Source organism: Narcine bancroftii, chromosome 1, assembly GCF_036971445.1.
Source record: "Narcine bancroftii isolate sNarBan1 chromosome 1, sNarBan1.hap1, whole genome shotgun sequence".
In the NCBI taxonomy this organism is placed as follows: Eukaryota; Metazoa; Chordata; class Chondrichthyes; order Torpediniformes; family Narcinidae; genus Narcine; species Narcine bancroftii.
This window is the reverse complement of record NC_091469.1, coordinates 45598051-45622133: the sequence shown is the minus strand read 5'-3', so window position 1 is coordinate 45622133 and position 24083 is coordinate 45598051.

Below are 24083 nucleotides of genomic sequence, written 5' to 3'. Positions count from 1 at the left end.
ACAAAAGCTCTATAGAGAAATATTATTTATTGAATATTTTATTTCTCATTTGTTAATGCTTCTGGAAAGAGTTTATTCAAAACTATTATTAAACATTTATTTTAATAAGAAAAAGTTTAACATTACATATGTTGAAAGAAGAGAAAACATGCAGATGTTGTTGAAAATTTTCAATAAATATTTAGTTCGGCCCTCGACTTAGTCCAAGTTTTTAATTTTGGCCCTCCATGAATTTGAGTTTGACACCCCTGTCTTTGGTCATCAAGAGTTCACAGTAACAGGAACTGTGGGTGCCGACTGAAAGAGATGTAAAACGTCAAAGCTAATGGTTTCAGATATTGGTTCATGAATCAGTAAAAGGAAGTTTTAAAAAAATCAGGAACCACCCAAACCACAGGGTGAGATCAAGCTAATGAAAAAAAAGAGAAGTCATAAACTTTATATAAGCAGAATAGTCTGGCAGGTTGGCAGACTCACTTTTGTAGGACCAGTTGCTCAATAGAGTTATCGTGTTTTGCAAAACTAATAAAGTAGTATTCTTAATAATGTTGTGGTCCTGAAATTTATTCTTAGGTTGAAAGGCACAAAACTTTAATAAAAGGTCCTGTTTCAATGCTGTCTTACTCTGTGGAATAGAGGTGGAGAGCATTAATAGACACATAATAAAGCTGAATCAGATCAAACCAGGGAATTGGACTGGTTTGATTCTGACTTTGGGAATACATTGCCATGATCAAGGCTTTGGTGTAAAACACATGGTGCAATCTGCATCATTTAAATTCAAAAATTTAAAAATTACAATAATTTAATTCCTTAACCTGTAGTGGGCCAAGCGGGCACACATCGCGGCAACGAGAACTGTCGCAGGCACGGTTTTGTCGGGGTGCGGAACCATAATACGGACGACTGTATAATCACCAAATGGACCGCACGCGAGAGATACCGAGTGCTGAGGAACGGCACGTTGAGCTGTTGAGTCTCCTGCTGGATGGTACAGGACACTTACAAGGCTAAATTTAAACCTTCCGGTCCCATGGATCGGCAGCAATCTCATAGTGACGTCCCACCTTGTCCCGTGGAGCCCGGGACATGCAGTATATAAAACAAGCCTACAAACCCTTGACTAGACTGGCGTGTGTTTTTCATATTACTTCAGTAGCTCTACTGTAGTAACCGCTACAATTAGTGACCCCGACTGCAAGATTCAGCTGAAGCTTGAGTCTACAGTCATAATGGATGCAGCTACAGCGCCATGGCGGCTGCTAATGCAGTCGAACTTCACTTGCCTCCTTTCTGGACCCATCAACCTTGGGTTTGGTTTATTCAGACTGAAATCCAGTTTCGTCTTCGGGGTATAATGGCAGAGGACACATGGTTCTGGCATGTTGTAAATGCGTTGGATGCCACTACTGCATCTCAAGTAAGCAAAATTTATTGCCAATCCCCCAGCGGAAAACCAGTACACCAGATTCCGCCAGTTTCTACTGGATACACTGAAATTAACAAGGCACGAGCACGGCATGCAGTGTTTGAATATAGAAGGCCTGGGTGAAAGGAATCCATCGGACCTGATGAATGAAATGCTTGCATTGTCAGATGGTCATTCTCATTGCCTGCTCTTTGAAACCCATTTCCTATCAAAGCTCCCAGCTCATGTCGCCATACCCATCGCTAGTATGGATTTCCGCCATCCCCATGACACGCACAAGAGGTTGACAGGCTCTATTGTAATCCTACACAGAGTCTGCTCAAATACAGCCTGTTTTGGCAGCAGATACATCTCCTGCATCCTACAAGCCTCCTGTATCTGCAGTTCAATCAAAGAAGGAGGAACGTGCTGACGTGCATAGAGATTGGTGTTGTAACCACCTCCGATGGGGAAGAAATGCCCATACATGTATTCAGCCATGTACCTATTACAGGAAATAGGTGGGAAACAGAAAAGAGCTGGCTGCCAGTAGTGGTCTCGGCAGCTGGCACAAATACTGGCCTACTGTATCTTCAAGACAACACCGGTAATCGTAAGTTTCTTGCAGACACAGATGCTGAGGCAGTCTACTCCTGCCTACCTATTTTGAAAGAATGCATAAACGACAACACCTGGCTCTTTGAGCGGCGAATGTAACTACCATTCCCAGCTTTGGCACGCAACGGATCTCAATTGGAATAGGAGGAACCACATTCCATTGGAATTGTCTCTTAGCTTCTGTTGCTCAGCCAGTTTTGGGTGCGGACTTTTACGATCCCATGACTTACTGGTGGACGTGAAATGGAAGAAATTGGTTCATGCCACCACTTTTCAGACATACCCACTGGTATGCAACAAAGGGAGTGTTTCCCAGCTTAGGGTACATATGCTGCACAAGAATGCCTATGCTGCCCTGCTCAACGAATTTCCCTGTATTCTCATTCCTAATTTCAATGCCTCAGAAACAGCCCATGGTGTGTCTCATTACGTAGACCCTTCAGGCCCACCGATTCATGCCAGAGCTCGTCGTCTTCCATCTGATCAATTGCTGCAAGCAAAGGCAGAGTTTATGCCAATGGAGGAGTTGGGTATCATTTTTTTTTAAATTTTTTATTTTTCACACCATAAACCACATTGACGATGATACATACTTTTTCCTTTTCAAATATATACAATGCCATTTTCTCCTTCCCCTCCCTCCTCCCATCCCATTCTCCCTACCTCCCCCCACCCCCATCCATTTAAAGTACAAAATCTAGGATACATTAAACCAGTCAAACAATGTTGTCATTCAATAAAAATAAACAAGAAATTCCACTGAGTCAATTCTTTTCATTTCCTTCTCCTTTCGTTCATTTAGGTAGTGAATGTCCCCGGTAGGTTTTCTCTATTGTGTTTCATGTAAGGCTCCCATATTTGTTCAAATATTTCAATATTATTTCTTAAACTATATGTTATTTTTTCTAATGGAATACATTTATTCATTTCTATATACTATTGTTGTATTTTCAAATTATCTTTCGATTTCCAGGTTGACATAATACATTTTTTTGCTACGGCTAGAGCTATCTTAACAAATCTTTTTTTGTGCATCCTCCAAATCAATTCCAAATTCTTTGTTTTTTATGTTACTTAGGAGGAAGATCTCTGGATTCTTTGGTATATTGTTTTCTGTAATTTTATTTAATATTTGGTTTAGAACTTCCCAAAATTTTTCTACTTTCTCACATGTCCAGATTGCATGAATTGTTGTTCCCATTTCTTTTTTACATCGAAAACATCTATCAGATACTGTTGGGTCCCATTTATTTAACTTTTGAGGTGTAATGTATAGCCTGTGTATCCAGTTATATTGTATCATACGTAACCTCGTATTTATTGTATGTCTCATCGTTCCAGAACATAACTTCTCCCATGTTTCCTTTTTTATCTTTATGTTTAAATCTTGTTCCCATTTTTGTTTAGTTTTACCATTTGTTTCCTCATTCTCCTTTTCTTGCAGTTTAATATACATATTTGTTATAAATCTTTTGATTATCATTGTATCTGTAATCACATATTCAAAGTTACTTCCCTCTGGTAACCTCAGACTGCTTCCTAATTTGTCCTTCAAGTAGGATCTCAATTGGTAATATGCCAGCACTGTATCTTGAGTTATATTGTATTTATCTTTCATTTGTTCAAAGGATAACAATCTATTTCCTGAAAACAATTTTCTATTCTTTTGATCTCTTTTTTCTCCCATTCTCTAAAGGAAAGGTTATCTATTGTAAAAGGGAGTAACTTATTTTGCGTCAATATTAGTTTTGGTAATTGATAATTTGTTTTATTCCTTTCTACATGAATCTTTTTCCAAATATTGAGTAGATGATGTAATACTGGAGAACTTCTATGTTGTACCAATTTTTCATCCCATTTATATAATATGTGTTCAGGTATCTTTTCCCCTATTTTATCTAATTCTAATCTAGTCCAATCTGGCTTTTCCCTTGTTTGATAAAAAATCTGATAGGTATCTTAATTGTGCGGCTCTATAATAATTTTTAAAGTTTGGCAGTTGTAAGCCTCCTTGTTTATACCATTCTGTTAATTTATCTAGTGCTATCCTCGGTTTCCCCCCCTTTCCATAAAAATTTCCTTATTATTTTCTTTAACTCCTTGAAGAATTTCTCTGTCAAGTGTATTGGCAATGCCTGAAATAGGTATAATATCCTTGGGAAAATGTTCATTTTAATACAGTTTATCCTTCCTATTAGTGTTAATGGTAAATCTTTCCAATGCTCTAAATCGCCCTGTAATTTTTTCATTAGTGGATAATAATTGAGTTTATATAGATGGCCGAGATTTTTATTTATTTGTATACCTAGGTATCTTATTGCTTGCATTTGCCATCTGAATGGTGATTCCTTCTCAAATTTTGAGAAATCCGCATTATTCATTGGCATTGCTTCACTTTTATTTACGTTAATCTTGTAACCTGACACTTCTCCATATTCCTTCAATTTCTTATATAATTCTTTTATTGATAGTTCTGGTTCTGTTAAGTATACTATAACATCATCAACAAATAAACTGATTTTATATTCCTTGTCTTTTATTTTTATCCCTTTTATATTATTTTATAATATACTTCTCTGGTAAACTGAATTTTTGCAATACTTTGAATAAATAATTCCATTCTACTCTGTCAAAGGCCTTCTCTGCGTCTAAAGCAACTGCTACTGTTGGCGCTTTACTCCCTTCTACTGCATGAATTAAGTTAATAAATTTACAAATATTGTCTGTTGTGCGTCTTTTTTTAATAAATCCAGTTTGGTCTAGATTTACCATTTTCGGTACATACTCTGCTAATCTGTTTGCTAATAGTTTAGCTATTATATTATAATCTGTGTTAAGTAATGATATTGGTCTATATGACGCTGCTGCGAGTGGATCTTTCCCTTGCTTTAGTATTACTGTAATTATTGCTGTTTTACATGAATCTGGTAAGCTTTGTGTTTTGTCAATCTGGTTGATTACTTCCAGGAGGGGAGGAATTAATAAATCTTTAAATGTTTTATAGAATTCTATTGGGAATCCATCCTCTCCTGGTGTTTTATTATTTGGTAATTTTTAAATTATCTCTTGTATTTCTACTATTTCAAATGGTTCTGTTAATTTATTTTGTTCCTCTATTTGTAATTTTGGTAGTTCAATTTTAGTTAAAAATTCATCTATTTTCCCTTCTTTCCCTTAATTTTCAGTTTGGTATAATTGTTCATAGAATTCTCTAAAGTTTTCCTTGATCTCCTTTGGATTATATGTGATTTGTTTGTCTTTTTTCCTTGATGCCAATACCATTTTCTTAGCTTGTTCTGTCTTAAACTGCCATGCTAGAATTTTGTGTGTTTTTTCCCCAGTTCATAATATTTCTGTTTTGTCTTCATTATGTTCTTCTCCACCTTATATGTTTGTAGTGTTTCATATTTTATTTTTTTATCTGCCAATTCTCTTCTTTTAGTTGTATCTTCCTTCATTGCTAATTCTTTTTCTATATTTACTATTTCCCTTTCCAACTGCTCTGTTTCCTGATTATAGTCCTTCTTCATCTTGGTTACATAACTTATTATTTGCCCTCTAATGAACGCTTTCATTGCATCCCATAGTACAAACTTATCTTTCACTGATTCCGTATTTATTTCAAAATACATTTTAATTTGTCTTTCAATGAATTCTCTAAAATCCTGCCTTTTGAGTAGCATGGAGTTTAATCTCCATCTATACATTCTTGGAGGGATGTCCTCTAACTCTATTGTCAATATCAAGGGTGAATGGTCTGATAATATTCTAGCTTTATATTCTGTTTTTCTTACTCTATCTTGCATACGAGCTGATAACAAAAATAGGTCTATTCTTGAGTATGTTTTATGTCTACCTGAGTAATATGAATATTCCTTTTCATTTGGGTGTTGTTTCCTCCATATATCCAAAAGTTGCATTTCTTCCATCGATTGAATTATAAATTTGGTTACTTTGTTCTTTCTGTTAATTTTTTTCCCAGTTTTGTCCATATTTGAATCCAAATTCAGGTTGAAATCCCCTCCTACTAATATGTTCCCTTGCGTATCTGCTATCTTCAAAAAAATATCTTGCATAAACTTTTGATCTTCTTCGTTAGGTGAATATACATTGAGTAGATTCCAAAACTCCGAATATATCTGACATTTTATCAATATATATCTCCCTGCTGGATCTATTATTTCCTCTTCTATTTTAATTGGCACATTTTTACTAACTAATATAGCTACTCCTCTTGCTTTTGAATTATACGACGCTGCTGTTACGTGTCCTACCCAATCTCTCTTTAATTTCTTGTGCTCCAATTCAGTTAAATGTGTTTCTTGCACAAATGCTATATCAATTTTTTCTTTTTTCAGTAAATTTAGCAGTTTCTTCCTTTTAATTTGGTTATGTGTTCTGTTAATATTTAAAGTCATATAGTTCAGTGTAGCCATTTCATACTTTGTTTATCTTCCCTTTCCGTTTCTCCATCATCACCTTTCCTTCTTATCCATTTCTGCTTTCTTGTTTTGAACACCTTATAAGACAACATTTCTAAAACATCAAACATTTTCCTTATTCTCCTATTTAAAACTTCTTTAACCCCATTCTCCCCTCCCCCTCCTGAGTTGCCCTTTATCCCTTGTCGGACAACCACATCTCCCCTCTCCATTTGGATTTGCGAATTCACTCGCAAACGTCAACTGATTTTGTAGTGACCGTAACTCCTCCCCACCCAGCCCCCCCCAGAAAAGATTTCAATTTTCATATGTAACAAAGGTCACTCTTTCAATTCCCTCCTTATTCCCTCTATTCCCTTTCCCTCCCTTATTAATTCTTGTCTATACTCTATATATTTTCCTCTAAATATGGATACATTCATGTATACACTATATATATATATATATACACACATATACCCCTTTACACACATACATATAGTTCGTTGTCATTTTTACTCTCATTACATGTCTTCATCTCTCTGCTTGTTTTGTAGTTGTTCTGCAAATTTCCTTGCTTCCTCTGGATCCGAGAATAGTCTGTTTTGTTGCCCTGGAATAACTATTTTAAGTACCGCTTGGTACTTTAACATAAATTTATATCCTTTTTTCCATAAGATCGTTTTTGCTGTATTGAACTCCTTCCTCTTCTTCAGGAGTTCAAAACTTATGTCTGGATAGAAAAAATTTTTTTGACCTTTATATTCCAGTGGCTTTTTGTCTTCTCTTACTTTCTTCATTGCTTTCTCCAATATATTTTCTCTTGTTGTATATCTTAATAATTTTACTAAAATGAATCTTGGTTTTTGCTGCGGTTGTGGTTTCGGGGCTAAAGTTCTATGTGCCCTCTCTATTTCCATTTCTTCCTGTAATTCTGGTCTTCCTAGGACCCTGGGGATCCAATCTTTTATAAATTCTCTCATATTCTTGCCTTCTTCATCTTCCTTAAGGCCCACTATCTTTATATTATTTCTTCTACTATAGTTTTCTATTAATATCTATCTTCTGAGCTAACAGCTCCTGTGTCTCTTTAACTTTTTTATTAGATTCTTCTAATTTCTCTTTTAAGTCTTCTACTTCCATTTCTACAATTGTTTCTCGTTCTTCTATATTTTCCACTCTTTCCTATCTCTGATATGGCCATTTCCATTTTATTCATTTTTTCTTCTGCATTCTTAATTCTTCTTTTTATCTCATTAAATTCTTGTAATTGCCATTCTTTCACTGATTCCATATATTCTTTAAAAAAAGATACATCCATTGTCTTGCCTTTCTCTTCTTCTTCCACTTCTTTCTGTTCTTCTTCCTCTGGATTGACCATCTGTTGTTTCCTTGTTTTCTTTTTACCCTCTTCTTTCTTGTTGTCGTTATTTTCCATGCTCTGCACCTGCTGCTGTGCTGCAGGTGTCTCTCTCAGCTGTGGAGATTGACTCCGCAGCTGTTCCCCCCTCCCGTCAGTGTGTTTTTTTTCATGCGCAGTTGTGCACTTTTACTCGGCCCTGCGAGCCATTTTTGTAGTCCCGAGCCCGGGACTTCCACTGACCTGCGGGAGCGGGCTTCTCTCTCCGCGGTGGGCCTCTTCGGAAAGGTAAGGCCTTCACCTTCTTCTTCCAACATTCTTTCTTCCTCTTTTCTTCCCATTATTTTCGACTTTTCTCTCTTCGCTGCCATTTTCTTCTCACCTTTATTTTTACTTTATTATAAATTTTAATCTTGTACCTTTGTGCTTTGTGTGTTTTTTTTTAACTTTTCGGGATAGGGCTGGAATTCCCTGACCGGCCACTACTCCATCACGTGACTCCCCATCTGTTGGGTATCATTTGACGCTCCAAGAGTCCTTGGGCATTACCATTACACATGGTACCCAAGAAAACAGGTGGATGGAGACCTTGCAGCGATTACCATAGGCTTAACGATGTTACTATACCTGACTGGTACCCAATTCCTCATATACAGGATTTCACTGCCCATCGACCCCTTTTGGGCTTTTTGAATTTCTTGGAATGCCGTTTGGATTGAAAAACTCTTCTCAAACCTTCCAGTGGCTGATGGAGGCTTTAGGCAGGGTTTCGGAGTTTGCATACATTTACTTAGATGATATCCTCATAGCCAGTCAAACTGAGCAAGATCACCACCTGCATTTGCACCACCTTTTCCAACGTCTAGAGGAATTCGATCTTACCATCAACCCTGGCAAATGTCAATTTGGCAAATCCACCATCGACTTCCTAGGACACAAGATCATGGCCGACAGTATATTTCCCTTATCCAGCAAGTTAGATACAGTCCATGCTTTTTCCAAACCTACCACGGTTAAGGGACTGCAGAAATTTTTGGGCATGATGAAATTTTATCACCGGTTTATTCCTGCAGCTGCTGACATTCTTCGACCACTGTTTCAGATCATCTCCACCAAGCACAGGGACGTTACCTGGACATCAGAGGCAGAGGTTGCATTTATGACTGCCAAAGAAGCATTGGCTCATCCCAACCCTGAGGCTACCTTGGGACTTAGCACAGACGCCTCGAGTACAGCTATGGGTGCAGTTCTCCAGCAATACGTCAATGGCCATTATCAACCCCTCTCTTTCTTCAGCCGATGTTTAAGGCCAGCAGAAGTGAAATATAGTACATTTGATCGAGAACAGTTGGCATTGTATCTAGCCACACAGCACTTCCGATATATTTAGAAAGGTCGGCATTTCACGGATCATAAGCCGCTCATTTTTGCCTTCAGCAAAATAACGGATCCATGGTCGGCAAGACAGCAGTGTCATTTATCGTATATTTCAGAATTCACGACGGACGTGCGCTACGTTTCAGGGAAAGACAATCTCATCGCAGATATGCTGTCCAGACCAACTGTATATCATATTTAGGATGGAATCAATAATCCTGAATTGGTCAGTGCACAGGCCATAGACCCCGATGTTCAGGCATACAGTACGGCCCTTACTAACCTGGACATACAACGGGTGGCACCCCAACAGGGTGGCCCAACCCTTCTTTGTGACGTGTCTTTGGGCTACTCTAGGCCATTGATTCTGGCATCATGGAGGCGGTGCCTTTTCGACCAGATACACAGCTTGTCTCATCCGTCCATCAGAACGTCAGTCAAACTCATGTCAAATAAATACATGTGGCATGGACTAAGAAAAGACGTCGCTCAATGGGCACGTACATGTGCCTCCTTCCAGACGGCCAAAATTCAGCGGCACATCAAGGCATCTCTTCAACCTTTTCCAGCGGTATGTAGGAGGTTTGAACATGTGCATGTGGACCTGGTTGAGCCATTGCAGGTATCTCAAAACATGAGTTACATTTTAACAGTGGTGGACCATTCCATGTGCTGGCCAGAGGCCATCACATTGCCATCCAGTGACACTGAAACATGTGCTAGGGCATTCATCATCAATTGCATCACGAGATTTGGTGTCCCAAAACACATAACTTCAGACTGCGGAACACAATTCACCTCTGCATTATGGTCTGCCTTTGGGTGCTTTTGTATGCCATAGTGTGGTGCAGGTGTGCATACATCTGCACCACACTATGGCATACTATCCACAGTCGAACAAACTTGTGGAATGTTTCCATGGCAACTAAATTCCACACTTAAGGCCCGACTCACTGGTCCCAATTGGGTCAGAGTTCCCATGGGTTCTCCTGGGAGTTCGCATGGCTCCAAAGGATGATTTGTCTGCATCATCTGCAAAGATGGTTAATGGCATGGTCCTTACAGTTCCAGGGACATTCATTTCACAACCATCTGTGACCTGGATGTCCTTCAGCAACTTTGACATGGTATCACTAGCAGGATACTTGTTTGTACCAGCTGGCATGGAACCCCTAAACAACATGTGCCCTCACAGCTCCTGGATGCCAATTTTGTTTTTGTATGCAGACAGGTTCCAGGAGCGCCATTACGACCATACGAGAGCCCTTTCCGCGTGATTAAGAGGGACGGAGTTGTGTTTACTTTGGACATTGGGGGACATTCGCAGCTGTTTAGTGTAGAAAGACTCAAGCCTGCCCATGTGGATCCCACTGCACCCATTCAATCCCCCCAGTCCTGATGGCATGGGTGTCCGCCTAAGGCACATGCAACTGGTGTTTTAATTTCCTGTGACAATTCTGGGGGGGCGGGGGGAGGGGTGATGTAGTGGCCGTGTAGCGGGCCGAGCGGACGCACAGTGCGGTAATGCGAACTTTTGCCGCTGCAGTTCTGCGGGCGTGTGGAACCATAATACAGACGTCTGCATACTCACCTAATGGATCGCACATGAGATATACTGAGTGCCGAGGAATGGCACGTTGAGCTGTTGAATCTCCTGCCAGAAGGCACAGGACACTTACAAGGCTAAATTTAAACCTGCCGGTCCTGTGGATCGGCAGAAATCTCATAGTGACATCCCACCTTGTCCTGTGGAGCCCGGGACATGCAGTATATGAAACAAGCCTGCAAACCCTGAAATAAATCAGTCTTGAGTTGACTAGTGTGGCATGTGTTTATTGTATTACTTCAGTAACTCTACCGCTACATACCAGGTATATTCTGAGAAATACCCAGATATTTCCTCCCTTTAACCTGTGAACATAAACAATTGAAATGGCAGATCTCCCATTCCTGTTGTCAAACTCCATCACTTTGTCAGTGCATGTCTCGATTCCTGTGTATTCAAAGATTGATACCTCTTAGCCTTAAACTGACTCAATGAACAAGCATCCAGAGGTAGAGAACTACAAATTTCCAGTTTTAAAATGTTAGTGGTTTCTTTTTCTGCAATTCTTGCCTGACTTGCTGATTATTTCCAGAATTTTCAGTTTTATTCCAAATAACTTATTCACACTATAGTCTTTTAGTTAAAGGTATTTCTGCAATTGGTGGCATTATAATTGCTGAATAGATAAGAGGCAAACACAGGCTATAAAATCATGTTTTTTGCCTTCTCACATAAATGATGTTACAGTTAAAAGAGCAATGGGGCAACTTATTTGCAAACTACCACTATCGGTAATGTTTCCTATTAAACTTGTTACGAGCCCAGAGGACCCCAAAACCCAGCAGCAATAGAAGTTCACTAAGACAAATGGTTACTTAAACAAAAGTTGCTTTTAATTATCTTTAAACATGAAAACAGGATCAAAATTATTACTATTAACTTAACTTAATCCCCTTCTAATTCTAAGCACACATGTATGTAATATGTGTGTAAGTTCAGAAAAGTTATTTGATTCACAGTCCATTCTCACTTCTCATTCCTCCAAGTTCACTGGTTGCAGGCAATTCTTATACTGTGCACAGAATTTAACATTTATGAATTTCACCAGGCTCTGGTGCTTGAAAGGTAAGTGGTTACTGCTCAGGAAGGTTTTCTTGTCGGTTTTCAGAGAGAGATTTGTTGTTCACAGGACACCCACAACTGATTCCTTTTAATCAGCCACTTTAGTGTCTTGCTGAAAAAACTTGCCCCATCAGGGTTTTCCAGATGATAACCTCTTCTTTCAGGTCACCACAGAGTTCCTTTTTGTTTCCCTTATTTCAAGTGAAACATTATGCAGCCAGCCATCTCCTCTTGTATGGACCACAAGGGATTTGATCAGGCTGAACTAATCACTCACAACCCGTCTTCAAAATGGGGTTTTTCCACAAGCTTGCCAGCTTGTCATGTTCCAGTCTGCTGCTGAACTGTCAAACTGAATTCTCTCTCTCTCTCTCTCTCTCTCTCTCTCCCTCTCTCTCTTTCTCTCACACTCAGAGAAAACCACATGCCCCTCTTAGAACAGCAAACTGCACTCAGACAGACTGCGGCTCTGGACCTAATCTTCTGAGTTCATTCATCTGTTGCTTTCCAAAACAATAATCCATTACTCCACTGCATGTCCAATTAACACCTACTTGTGAAGTCCTTATAGGAATCTTTCAAAGTTTTTGCAAAGGCACCCAGAGCCTGGACTGTCTGGGTTGAGCAGAGCTCTGGCATTTTAAATAAGATCTGTTTTGAAGTGTTTGTATGTGGCCTACACTAAAAACCATGCCCCAATTTATCTTCCAAAAACATATCTATATACAATATAAAATATAACATAATCTGTCACAATCTGTTAATATCAGGCTGTTATTCATCTTTTATTGTCAAAGTTTTTTTGCAAAATATAAAATGCACAAAATATTTGGCATTTAGCCCAGAATGCCAACTTGGTCACCATATGGTATGTAGGACTAAATGTTAATATCCATTATTGCACTCCTGAGACTTGCTGCTTGGATTCTGTGGGGTAGCTGTGAGTGGTGGCATCTTCTGGGTTATCAAGTTGGCACTCTGCTTCCTCAGTGTTTCACTGATAGACCCACAACACCTCTGGAGGGTTCAGCAGTGAATCCCAGTGTTCCGGGCTCACGCCCTAGATGCCATTCATTCACTTGGGTGCCCAGATAGAAACTTTTCTCCTCATCCAGAGCCACTGACTACCCTTTTCAGCAGCTCTGGAGAGATTTTTGACTGCTTGTTGGTGTATCTTTCCTCGTACTTCCAACTCCTGAAGTAGCCTTGATATTGATGTGGCTACAAATCCTCTGCAGCCTTCCAGCCATGTTGTTGCACATCAGCTGCAAGCTCAGTGTACCTCAGTTTCTTGCACTTAATTGTTTCCTCCACTGCATCCTCCCAAGGCACTGTAAGCTCGGTTATATAAACGGGATGGAGTGAGGCCGACACAGCACAAGGTCTGGTTAGACTATCAACCAAGGCACTGGAAGAATTCCCTCATTCTTTCGCAATCCTGATTGTATTGCAAAAATCATTCAGCACTTTTCAGATCATTGTCTGTTAACTGTACCACTTAATTAGTCATCTTCCTTTTTAAATATCATCAGGTTTCAGTTTCAGAATTTATTTTCTGCCTCCCATTTAATCACTACATTGCTTCACTGATCATTCACTTGAGAAATACAAATTGTTAAGAAATTCCCACCTTATATTTGATCCAATTTTGTGATGAGTCTGCAACACACTCCTTCCAAGATTAATCTATATTTTTTTAATAGATGGTAGAATGTCCTCAATAGTACATAGTGCACCAGATCTCATCTAATCAATCCTTAATTATACATTCCACTGGCTTTCTCACAAGTGTTGAGCAGACAAAGCTTCTCTGTCTCATCTTTTATAAATAATAGTGTTATAGCTGCTTGCTGGCATCTGAAGGAGCTGTGAGAGAAGCAAAAGAAATGTAAATATGGAAGGATGCCAGAGGCACATTCCATAGCCTTGAATCAAGGAAATGTCACCTTATGCAAATCTAACAAATATTGATTATATCTTTTCTGGAATTTTCATACACAGATTTTAATTTGGGTTGTTAATAAATTGATAACTATAATTTCAGATTAAGTCCAAAATGGAAAATAACTTTAAATCATTTATGTATCTCATAACTACACTTGTAAAAATATATAAAGTTTTAAATGCTTTTATGAAGCTCTACATATTACTTTAAAATAACTGCACCCATTTAAAGATCAGTGAAAAATTTGGCATTTGTAATCTGGGAAATGTGCCATACAATTTGGAAAATTGCAATATTCACAAATATTCTGAAATGTCTGCCTTCTTCCACAAACGTGGCTTCCCCTCCACCACCATCAACTCAGACCTCACCCCCATCTCCTCCATTTCCTGCTGCTACAAACTAACAAATTTGTTATGAACTAACAAAGGAACAGCAATAGAAAATTCACCAGACAACGGTAAATTCAAAATAATAGTTTTTATTAAACTGTAGCATTCGCTTTATGTGAGCATGGAGAAGAACGACGTGCACACCAAAGCCTTGGAAAACGAGACTGGTTTATAGCTCTGGCCATCATGCTTATATGGGCCCCAGGCACTGACACCAGGGCCCCGCATCATTGGAGCACCGGCCTGTAATTGGCCAGCATTCCTGCCAGAATTCTCCATTTTTCTGCCATGCCAAGGTCACCTGGGACATCAGCCAGGGTCACCCCCAGATCTGCGCAGTTGCCGGCCATTTTGTGGGCCAGTGTGTGTCTCCATGTGCAGGCAGCTACAAAACTATTAATAATACAAATGATCTTACTTATCTCTAAACTTAACTCCCACTATGTGCAAATGTAGAAATGTGTGTGTGTGTGAGAAAATCCAAACTATTACAGTTTGAGATTGGCAGAAAAGTTTCAAACATCTTGTGTTGTTTGAAGATTTTTAAATTGCAGTTCAGAAGTAATTATGAAGCACTTTTAAACATCATGTCTTCAGATCTCTTTAACTCATGAGTCTTGTTGGGTTGTTTTTCAGAGAGATATTCTTCAACCGAATGTTTTCACAAGTTTCCCTATCTTGATAGGGTTACAGAATTGTGATCTTCATGATGATTTCTTAATCAAGAGCAAAATGGTCTTACTTATTTTAAAGCCACTTATTTTGAGTATCTCCTATGATAAGGATGATATAATACGGAACAGCATCTCCCTTGCTCTCCAGAGATTACTGTTTCATCCATGTGTCTTTCACAGGATGGTCAAATCTTCAGTTTGGTTTCAAAATGTCTCTCTCTCTCTGCTTTCAGTTATGTGTCTCTGAAATAACGTGACATGACAACACCACTGTTTCAGTTTCATTTCTTCCAAAATGGAATCATGGTAGATAGCCTTTTGCATTCCTTCAAATTATCATCTCACATCCATAAAAAAAACATCTAACCTCATCTCCGTCCAAGAGATTTAAGTGGTTATGGTTCTGGAAAGTCTGAGCACGTCACTCAAGAAAGAACTTGCTTAATTTCACAGCTGCCAGCATAATGCTGTGTATAGATCTATTGCCCTATAATCAATTAAGACCAACTTCAGTTCCATTATGATCTGGTTTTTCCAGACTCAGCACCTCAGAAATGAACTCTCTCTCTCAGTGCAATGTTGTCTCTGTAAATGTGATATGACCTGTGTGTGAAACCCTGTCCACCATAACTAACTTTACTAAGACTATATATATTTAACACTAAACTAAAGATTAACATAAATCCGTTACATCTGCCCTGGCCTCCTCACCTACCACCCTACCAGCTTCAGCATCCAATACATCATCTCCCAGAATTTTCTACACTTTCTACATCTTCCCCTCTCCTCCCCTCCCTGCCTTCCATAGGGACTGCTCCTTCCATGACTCCTTTGTGCACTCAATCCACCCCCACCTTCCCCTGTGGCTACAGAAAGTGCCATACTTGCACACGCACACCTCCGCCCTCACCATAGAGCCTTTCCTACTGTTCAATAAGATTGTGACTGATCAACTCCAGGATACAGTCAGCTCTGGAGGGACAGCACTTAAAAACAGGATTTAATCTCAGTCTCTGGAGTTTTGAGGCAGCACCATTAACCTTGTGGTATTTTACTTCCCTATTGATTGAAGCTCTCAGCTAATCACACAACATGCCCATTAACCTCAATGAATATCAATATTTCTTCCCTCGCCTGTAAATGATGAGAACTGTCATTTGGTGTAAGGCTGTTTGTTAGATGCTAATATGTGGGGGGAAAGTAGAGACACCTCTTCCATCTTACAAAGATAAATTGAAAGCAATAGCCAAGTATCAACTAAGAATTTGGTGGAATGGACAAGCTTCTGTCGTTTATCAAAGATGTTGAAGGAATACAAATAGTGAAAAATTACTTGGCATTGTTGTGTGTCACCACAATAACCAAATGTAAAACTTGTTGTGCGTTTAATGGTATCCAGTGATTTTTCTCTTTTCCAATCCGTTTCCAAGTTATAATATGCCATCCTGAAATACTCCCATAATAAATGCATCTAGACACTTGCTGCTGAATGTCATTTTAAGTAGGCAGAATTACATTGATTCGCCTTTTGGTGACAGAGGAAGCAAAGCACTTTTACAAGTACAGCCATTCCCCAACAAAAGCTTGAGTTCCATTCTTTTTTTTTTGAAAGTTTTATTTATAAATTTTGTAAAATACATCCAAACAAAATACATTAAAAAACACTATACCCCTACCCCACCCACCCACCCCCATGTTGGAGCAAAATACATATTTTGGCTAATTATCGGTTGCTGTGTGGTCTGCCAACCCTTTACACCATTTAAAAAAAACACCCGTGTTTCAGATATAAAGTCCACATTTTAACAAAAAAAATAATTATTCCGTAAGTTGCAAGTGATCTTCTCTAAGTAAATATATGATTTTAGTTCATTATGCCATCTTTGTATATTCAATTCAATATCATTCTTCCACGTAACAGCATTACATTTCCTAGTCACCGCTAACCCCAGACGTATAAATTCTATTTGGAATTTATCTAATCGCAAACCCGTCATTAATGTATTAGTATAACCCAATAAACACAATAATGGACCAAGTTGCAATTCAATCTTGAACAAATCTTCCAAAAACTTGATAATTTTTCCCCAAAAAAGGTTTAACTTTTTCACATATCCATACTGAATGCAGGAGCATACCTATCTGTTTTCCACATTGAAAACACAAATCCGAAGAACTAAAACCATATTTTTTCAACTTCTCAGGAGTCAAATACAACTGATGTAGAAAATTGTAATTGACTAAACTATAACACACATTAATTAATTTTGTAACACTATCTACACACATATTCATCCATTCCTCCTGCGATGAAGTAATAGATAAGTCCTTCTCCCATTTATCCTTCGTTTATCCTTCAACCTTAACCATCTTTTCCCTTATAAATTTGCAAAGTATTATAACATAACTTCAATTTAGAAAACTGTACCTTATTATCCTCAGTCGAATTTCTTTGAAATTTCTTCTTTAGCACCTCTTTCTTTCTCCAAATTCTGACTCTGCCAAATATTGCTTTTTAACTCTTGCAGAATAACTAATTATCTGATCTCTTAGATATCACTCCCTAACGGGTCTGAGCTGCGGGTAGGATTGCCCTCGTCGTTTCGGTGTTTTGGGGGGTGCGGGGGGGAGTCCCGACCCGTAGCCAAGTAGCCTGGACTGAAGTGGTAACAGCAGAAGAGGAGGAAGATACTGGAAGATGAGGAAGATACTGGAAGATGAGGAGGAAGCAATTTTGTTGCAAGCAGCAAGAGTTCTAGAAGGTAGGCCACAAAGGTATAAACCTTTTCCTTTACAAACCTTTAAAACTTAGGCTGCTGAAGTTGAATCTATTAACCCTTTACCAGAAGATTTTATGATGAAAATGGATAATATGGCTGTTCAAGTAACCCAGGTTTTTCAGAAGTTAAGACCCAATTTGCTTAAGTCCCATCCTGACTGACTGGTCGGATCTCGAAGTGGACTCAAGCTGGACATATGTTAGAATGGCATGTAGTCCTTACGCTATCAGTCCCCCACACTGATCCCACTGCCCCACGCTCTCCCAACAATCAGTCCCCATACTGATTTCCCCCCCCCCCCATGCTCACCCGACAGCCCACTGTACCTGTACAGCATTCTTTTATCCTGAGAACTGAGATGCTGTGGTGTACACAATGCCAGGATATTGACTGATGGTCACTATTGTACGCATGCAATCGTTAGCACTGGTGGACATTCGACCAAGAGTAATTTTTATATTTACGTTAAAAAATATTTTTCTGAAATTTATTCAGTTTTATTTTGGTCGTATGTACAGATGGTCATAAGTCGCATAAGTCGTAAGATGGGGAGAGGCTGTATTACATCAGACTGGAAACACTAGCGATGCCATGTTCAGATAAGGAGAGAAATGGTGGACATTAATAACAATGATTTACAGAAAATAGGGCAATTAATATTCTATTCACTATGAAAGGGGAAGAAATTAACAAAAAATTCCTTGACACAATATCTTATTGGGAAATTAAATGCATTATTTATTGGGACTGGAAACCTGAACCTTTTGTTAAAAAGAAATAATTAAATCAAAAATACACACTGTGGCCAATGGATGGCTCTGGGAATTTGAATTGCACTGAAGTCCTGGTACATTTGTATGAGCCAGAGAGACTCCTTCTCTGTTGTAAGCAGCAGGTGTTCCATATTCTGTTTCTGCCCAGTTACATGATCAGATTGTACTTACTGGTTTACCAGAAGAATAAGTGGATGGATAGTTGAAAAAAATACAGATAAAGTTTGAAGGCTCACCGTCCACTGACCAGATGAATTTATTGTGATCCAGAAATTTTAAATAGGTCCACGAGCTAGTGAAATAGTGCAAACACTTAACCATTATTTGGAATTTCAAATGATTAAGCTTGAACAAATATTGGTTTGAATTTCAAGCAGTTGACCAGGGGTGAACAATTGTCTTCACTGGACAACAAAGATTTTTCTTCCTGAACATTTTTGCATGTATTTATGAATTTGGGATGATCGTGAAAATAACCTTAAAATCTTTCTATCCTGTACTGTTATTTTTTTAAGATACAACCTATTTTTGTGATTTCTTGTCATATTTTAAGGGTACTAGTGATGCACTCGTTACAGGTGCTACACAAATGTTGTCTTAGGGCCTGACAGGCCTAGTCAGGATAGATGCAGACAGGTTATAAAAGCAGATCACATATTCAGAGGCTTTGCATTACATTGATATAGATTGAGTGCATGTTGATACACATATTCTTCAGGCAATAGCATAGAGAGTGTACTTAACAATTAGCATTTATTGTCTTCTGGAAGATTCAATGCAGCAGAAATGTCTCATCAATCTTTCAACAGCTGCGATACATTCTGTTACATTTATGGTAAAGATGTATACTCAAGGCTCAAAGACTGTATTTAAGAAAGCCTATGAGCTCTACTTTAGTTGTAAAATTGATTACCAAGACAAACCCTGGGCCCTCACATCTGTTGTGTAACATGTGCAGTCAACTTGAGAGCTTGGCTCAGAAGTACTCAGAAGTCAATGCCATAAATTGAAAAAAGTTAATTTAACATTTTTCTAACTTCCAACGTAATACACAGGGTCGGCATCAGAACATGTCTAATCAAGGGCCATTAGGGTAGCCGTGGGGGTGGGGGCACAATCTGACATTTAAAAACTTGCTCAGAGGTGAGGAGGGGGGTTGGTTGTGGTGGTGCCGAGCTGCCATGAACCTCCTCCATGTGTCACCATCACACTCCCCCCCACCCCATGTAACAAATGTGCTGCTTATATTGCGTGGAGATTTGGTGACACTAGTGCTGCAGGTGGGGGGCACAATAACTTATTTGGGGGAAATGACCATGGTTCCCCCCCACCGCCCCGGCGCCAGCTGTATATTGTTATGGAAAATCCAAAATTATTTTTGTTTTCAGCTTGAAGTTGTCTATCAATATCCATTTTTTTTTTCCAGGGAATAAAATTGTTGTCCAGTATTATCTTGATGGAAAATATCTGTGAAATGGTAGTTTAAAGCTTTCTGGACAGAATCCACCAGCAGCTAGGTCAAACATAACCTTAGGTAATATTTTAAGTAAGAGAATCAGGTTAACATTTATAAACCTTTGTTCAAATTTGATTATTTCTATGCTCCCTCCTCACCTCCAAATTTGACAAATGTCAACACTGATCCAGTTAGATATTCAAGATCACCAAATTTTGCTGCCATGGATGTCTCAACTCCTCTTCTTCAAAGTAGGCCTCTGATGAGTTTCAGTCCTAAAATTTGTAACCTCGCCATACTATATAAAAATAGAGCACTGCCTACATCAAATTCTTGCAGAATCTACCATGGCAACAAGTGTTCATCTTACAGGATTTCACAGACTAGAGGTTATGTTTTGCTCAGCTAATACCAGAAGTCGCACTTAAAATAAGGGATTAGCCATTCACAGATTTTGAATTTATTTACCCAGGGGAAGCAAATCTTTGGAATTCCCTACCCAAGTGAGCTGTGGAGACTCAACTCCTCAATAAACTTTTGGATATTAAGGAAAAAAAAAATCAAAAAGTACAGGAAAATGGTACAGAGGTGAAAGATCAGCCATGATCTTATTGAAGGCAGACTGGGTACATGGGAACAAATTACCCTACTTCTATTTATTGTCATCATTTTATATTGAAATTGATCCTGTCAGATTAATTCCCAACTGTTTCTCAAATTTCTTAATCATCTTATTTCAATTCTGCTACTGCTATTTATAACTGATCTATTTCATTTTTTTGATAGCTAATATTAATTTACAACCTTCCTGCATTATTTGAGCTCAATCCACCTGACCAGTTGATTAAAAAAAGGGAAATTAAAGGAAGTGCACACAGAAAATAGGTTAGGGGAAAGTACTGCTTCTGAAAGCAGAGTGTGTTGTTGAATTGGCTGCCAGTCAAGAATTCATCTTTCCATGGATCAACTGGTCTAGCAAGTTTCCAGTTTGTGTTGGTGTTGCAAGCCCAAAGGACCCCAAAACTCAGCAGCAATAGATGTTCACCAAGACAAATGGTTACTTTAACAAAAGTTGCTTTTAATTATCTTTAAACATGAAAACAGGATCAAACTAACTTATCACTATTAACTAACTTAACTCCCTTCTAATTCTAAGGGCACGTGTATGTAATGTGTGTGTAAGTTCAGAAAAGTTCTTTGATTCACAGTCCATTCTCACTTCTCATTCCTCCAAGTTCACTGGTTGCAGGCAATTCTTATACTGTGCACAGAATTTAACATTTATGATGTTCACCAGACCTTGATCCTTGTAGGTAAATGGTTACTGCTCAAGAAGGTTCTTGTCGGTTTTCAGAGAGAGATTTGTTGTTCACTGGACACCCACAACTGATTCCTTGTAATCAACCACTTAAGTGTCTTGCTGAAGAAACTTGCATCATTGGGGTTTTCCAAATGATAACCTCTTTCTTTCAGGTCAACACAGAGTTTCTTTATGTTTCCCTTATTTCAAGTGAAACATCATGTTGCCAGTCCTCTCCTCTCGTATTAACCACAAGAGCTTTCACCAGGCTGAACTAAACACTCACAATCCGTCTTCCAAATGGGGTTTTTTCACAAGCTTGCCAGCTTGTCCTGTTCCAGTCCCAGCTGTTGCTGCAGAATTGATCTCGATCTCTCTCTCTCTCACACACAAACACACAGAGGAAAGCCTGATTGACTCCCTCCCTGCTTGCAAAAACCACATGACCCTCTTAGAACATAAAACAGCACTCCCTGACTCCTCAGAGTTCTTTCATCTGTTGCTTTTCAAAACAACAATCCATTAGTGAAGTCTCTTGGGCACTTTACAAAGCTTTTGCAGAGGCTCTTGGAGCCGGCATGAGCAGAGCTCCAGTATTTTAAATGAGATCTATTTTTAAGTGTTTGTATATGACCTATACTAAAAAAATCTGCCACAATGTATCTCCTTTAAAACATATCTATAATCTGTCACATTTTCCCCCTACAAGGGAATTTTAACTCGAGTTAAAATTCAGTTATAACTAAACTCGTTTTAAAATCACTAAAGAGATAACAGTACACAATATATAACATGTTATAGCAATGTAACCCAAAGTTGAGAGCATATTTCTATACATGATCAATTTTAACATCCTGACAATCTGCTATAACATAATTTGTACCTTTGATATGATTAATTTGCAGATTATATTCTTGCAATATAAAACTCCAGTTTAACAATCTTCTGTTTTTATTCTTCATTTTATTCAAAAATACCAGAGGATTGTGGTCAGTAAATATCACAATTGGTTCATGAGAGGCACAGAGATATACATCAAAATTCTGCAGAGAAAATATTATAGACCACAGTTCCTTCTCAATGGTGGAATAGTTCCTTTGATGAACATAGATTTTTTTTGAAAAGTAGGCAACTGGATGGTCAATTTCATTATGTTTTTGTAATAAAATTGCACCGGCTGCCCCCTCACTGGCATCCACTGCTAAAGAAAATGGTCTGTCAAAATCGGGAGATTTTAAAACAGGGTAATGGCATAGCATTTCTTTTAAATTTTCCAAAGCTCTCTGACAAACTTTAGTCTGCACAAATTTTTCCCCTTTTCCCCAAAAGATTGGTTGAAGGATGAGAAACCTCAACAAAATTTCTGAAAAATTTCTTATATCCTGCCATTTCTAAAAACCTTCTCACTGCTTTCTTGCCATTGGGAATAGGAAATTCAGAAATTGCATTCACCTTAGCTTGAATAGGTGCAACTTTGCCATGACCAACTACATGACCTAAGTATATTACAGTAGCATTTGCAAATTGATTTTTTAATTAAGTTAAGTTTGCCTTGGATAATCTTGCAAACAATTTGTCCAATTCCCTCAGCTGTTCTTCCCATGTGTCACTTCTTGTGACCAAGTCATCAATAAAAGCATTTGTATGTGTTAACTCTTGGATTACCGAATTAATAATCCTTTGGAATGTTGCAGGGGCATTTTTCATGCCAAAAGTTAACACATTATACTTACACACCAATAACCCTTCAACAAATCCAACTTAGTAAGAAATTTAGCTTTCCTAATTTTATCAATACAGTCATCTATTCTCAGAGTAGGATAAGCATTATACTGAATTAACTTTCCTGTAATCTATACAGAAACTAACAGTTCCATCTGGTTTCGGTACCAGAATACAAGGAAAACTCCAATCTGAGTTCAGAGATCTAATAATTTTTTTCAACAGACATTGCACTTCCTGATCCATAATTTTACTCTTTTGAATTTTGTTTTATTGGACCTGCCTCTCCCACGTCCACATCATGATAAATCACTGATACAGGAAACAAATTTGTATATTTAAAAATTAATCTTTCAGCTGCATCTGTTCTTGTGACTTAAGATGTTCTAACTTTTCCTCCAAATTTTCCAAAATTGCTGAGTTAGACAGGCACACAGAACCATGCTTTCTTTGAGGTTACCCTCACAAGATTCGGTTTCCCTAATCTTATGATTGATCCATAACTTCCTCAACCCTATCAACAACCAACATCTCTGATACAGATCATTCTCCACTACCATTATCCTCATAAGGTTTCATTAACAATTCAACCTTCAAGTCATATCCATAGCCCATTTCTTTAATCTGCTGTTCACTTACTCCTTTGTCCTTCAAGTCAATAAGATTTGTATCAATCCTCTGTTGTTGAATTAACTATTTCCTTGACAAAGAGAAATTCTTACTCTCACAATTAACTTGATCTTTCAAAACTATTTCAGAAGCACTGGGCAAGCCTCTATCAACTGGATCTTCCTCTGCTCTCATCATTTTCTTAGACAAAGAACTTGTTACAGCACATGCAGGATATATCTCACAATCTTCTTCAACACCATCCTTACTAGGCTGATTTGTTCATTTCAAAACTGACCCAACTTTATCCTCTGCCAAATCATTCCCTAATAAAAATTAAACTCCTTGCATGGGTAACTTTGAAATAACTCCTACTACAACAGGTCCTTTAATTCTGAATTCAGCACTAGGTTGTGAAGAGCTATTGACTCTACCTCACTTCCTACAATCAAAGACTGTGTCAGTCTTTTGATCAAGAGTTAAAACATTTTCCAACAATAGTGACTGAGCAGCCCCAGTATCTCTGAGAATTTTAACTGGAACCAAGCCCTCTGACACAAAAGGTTTGAAAACATCCATA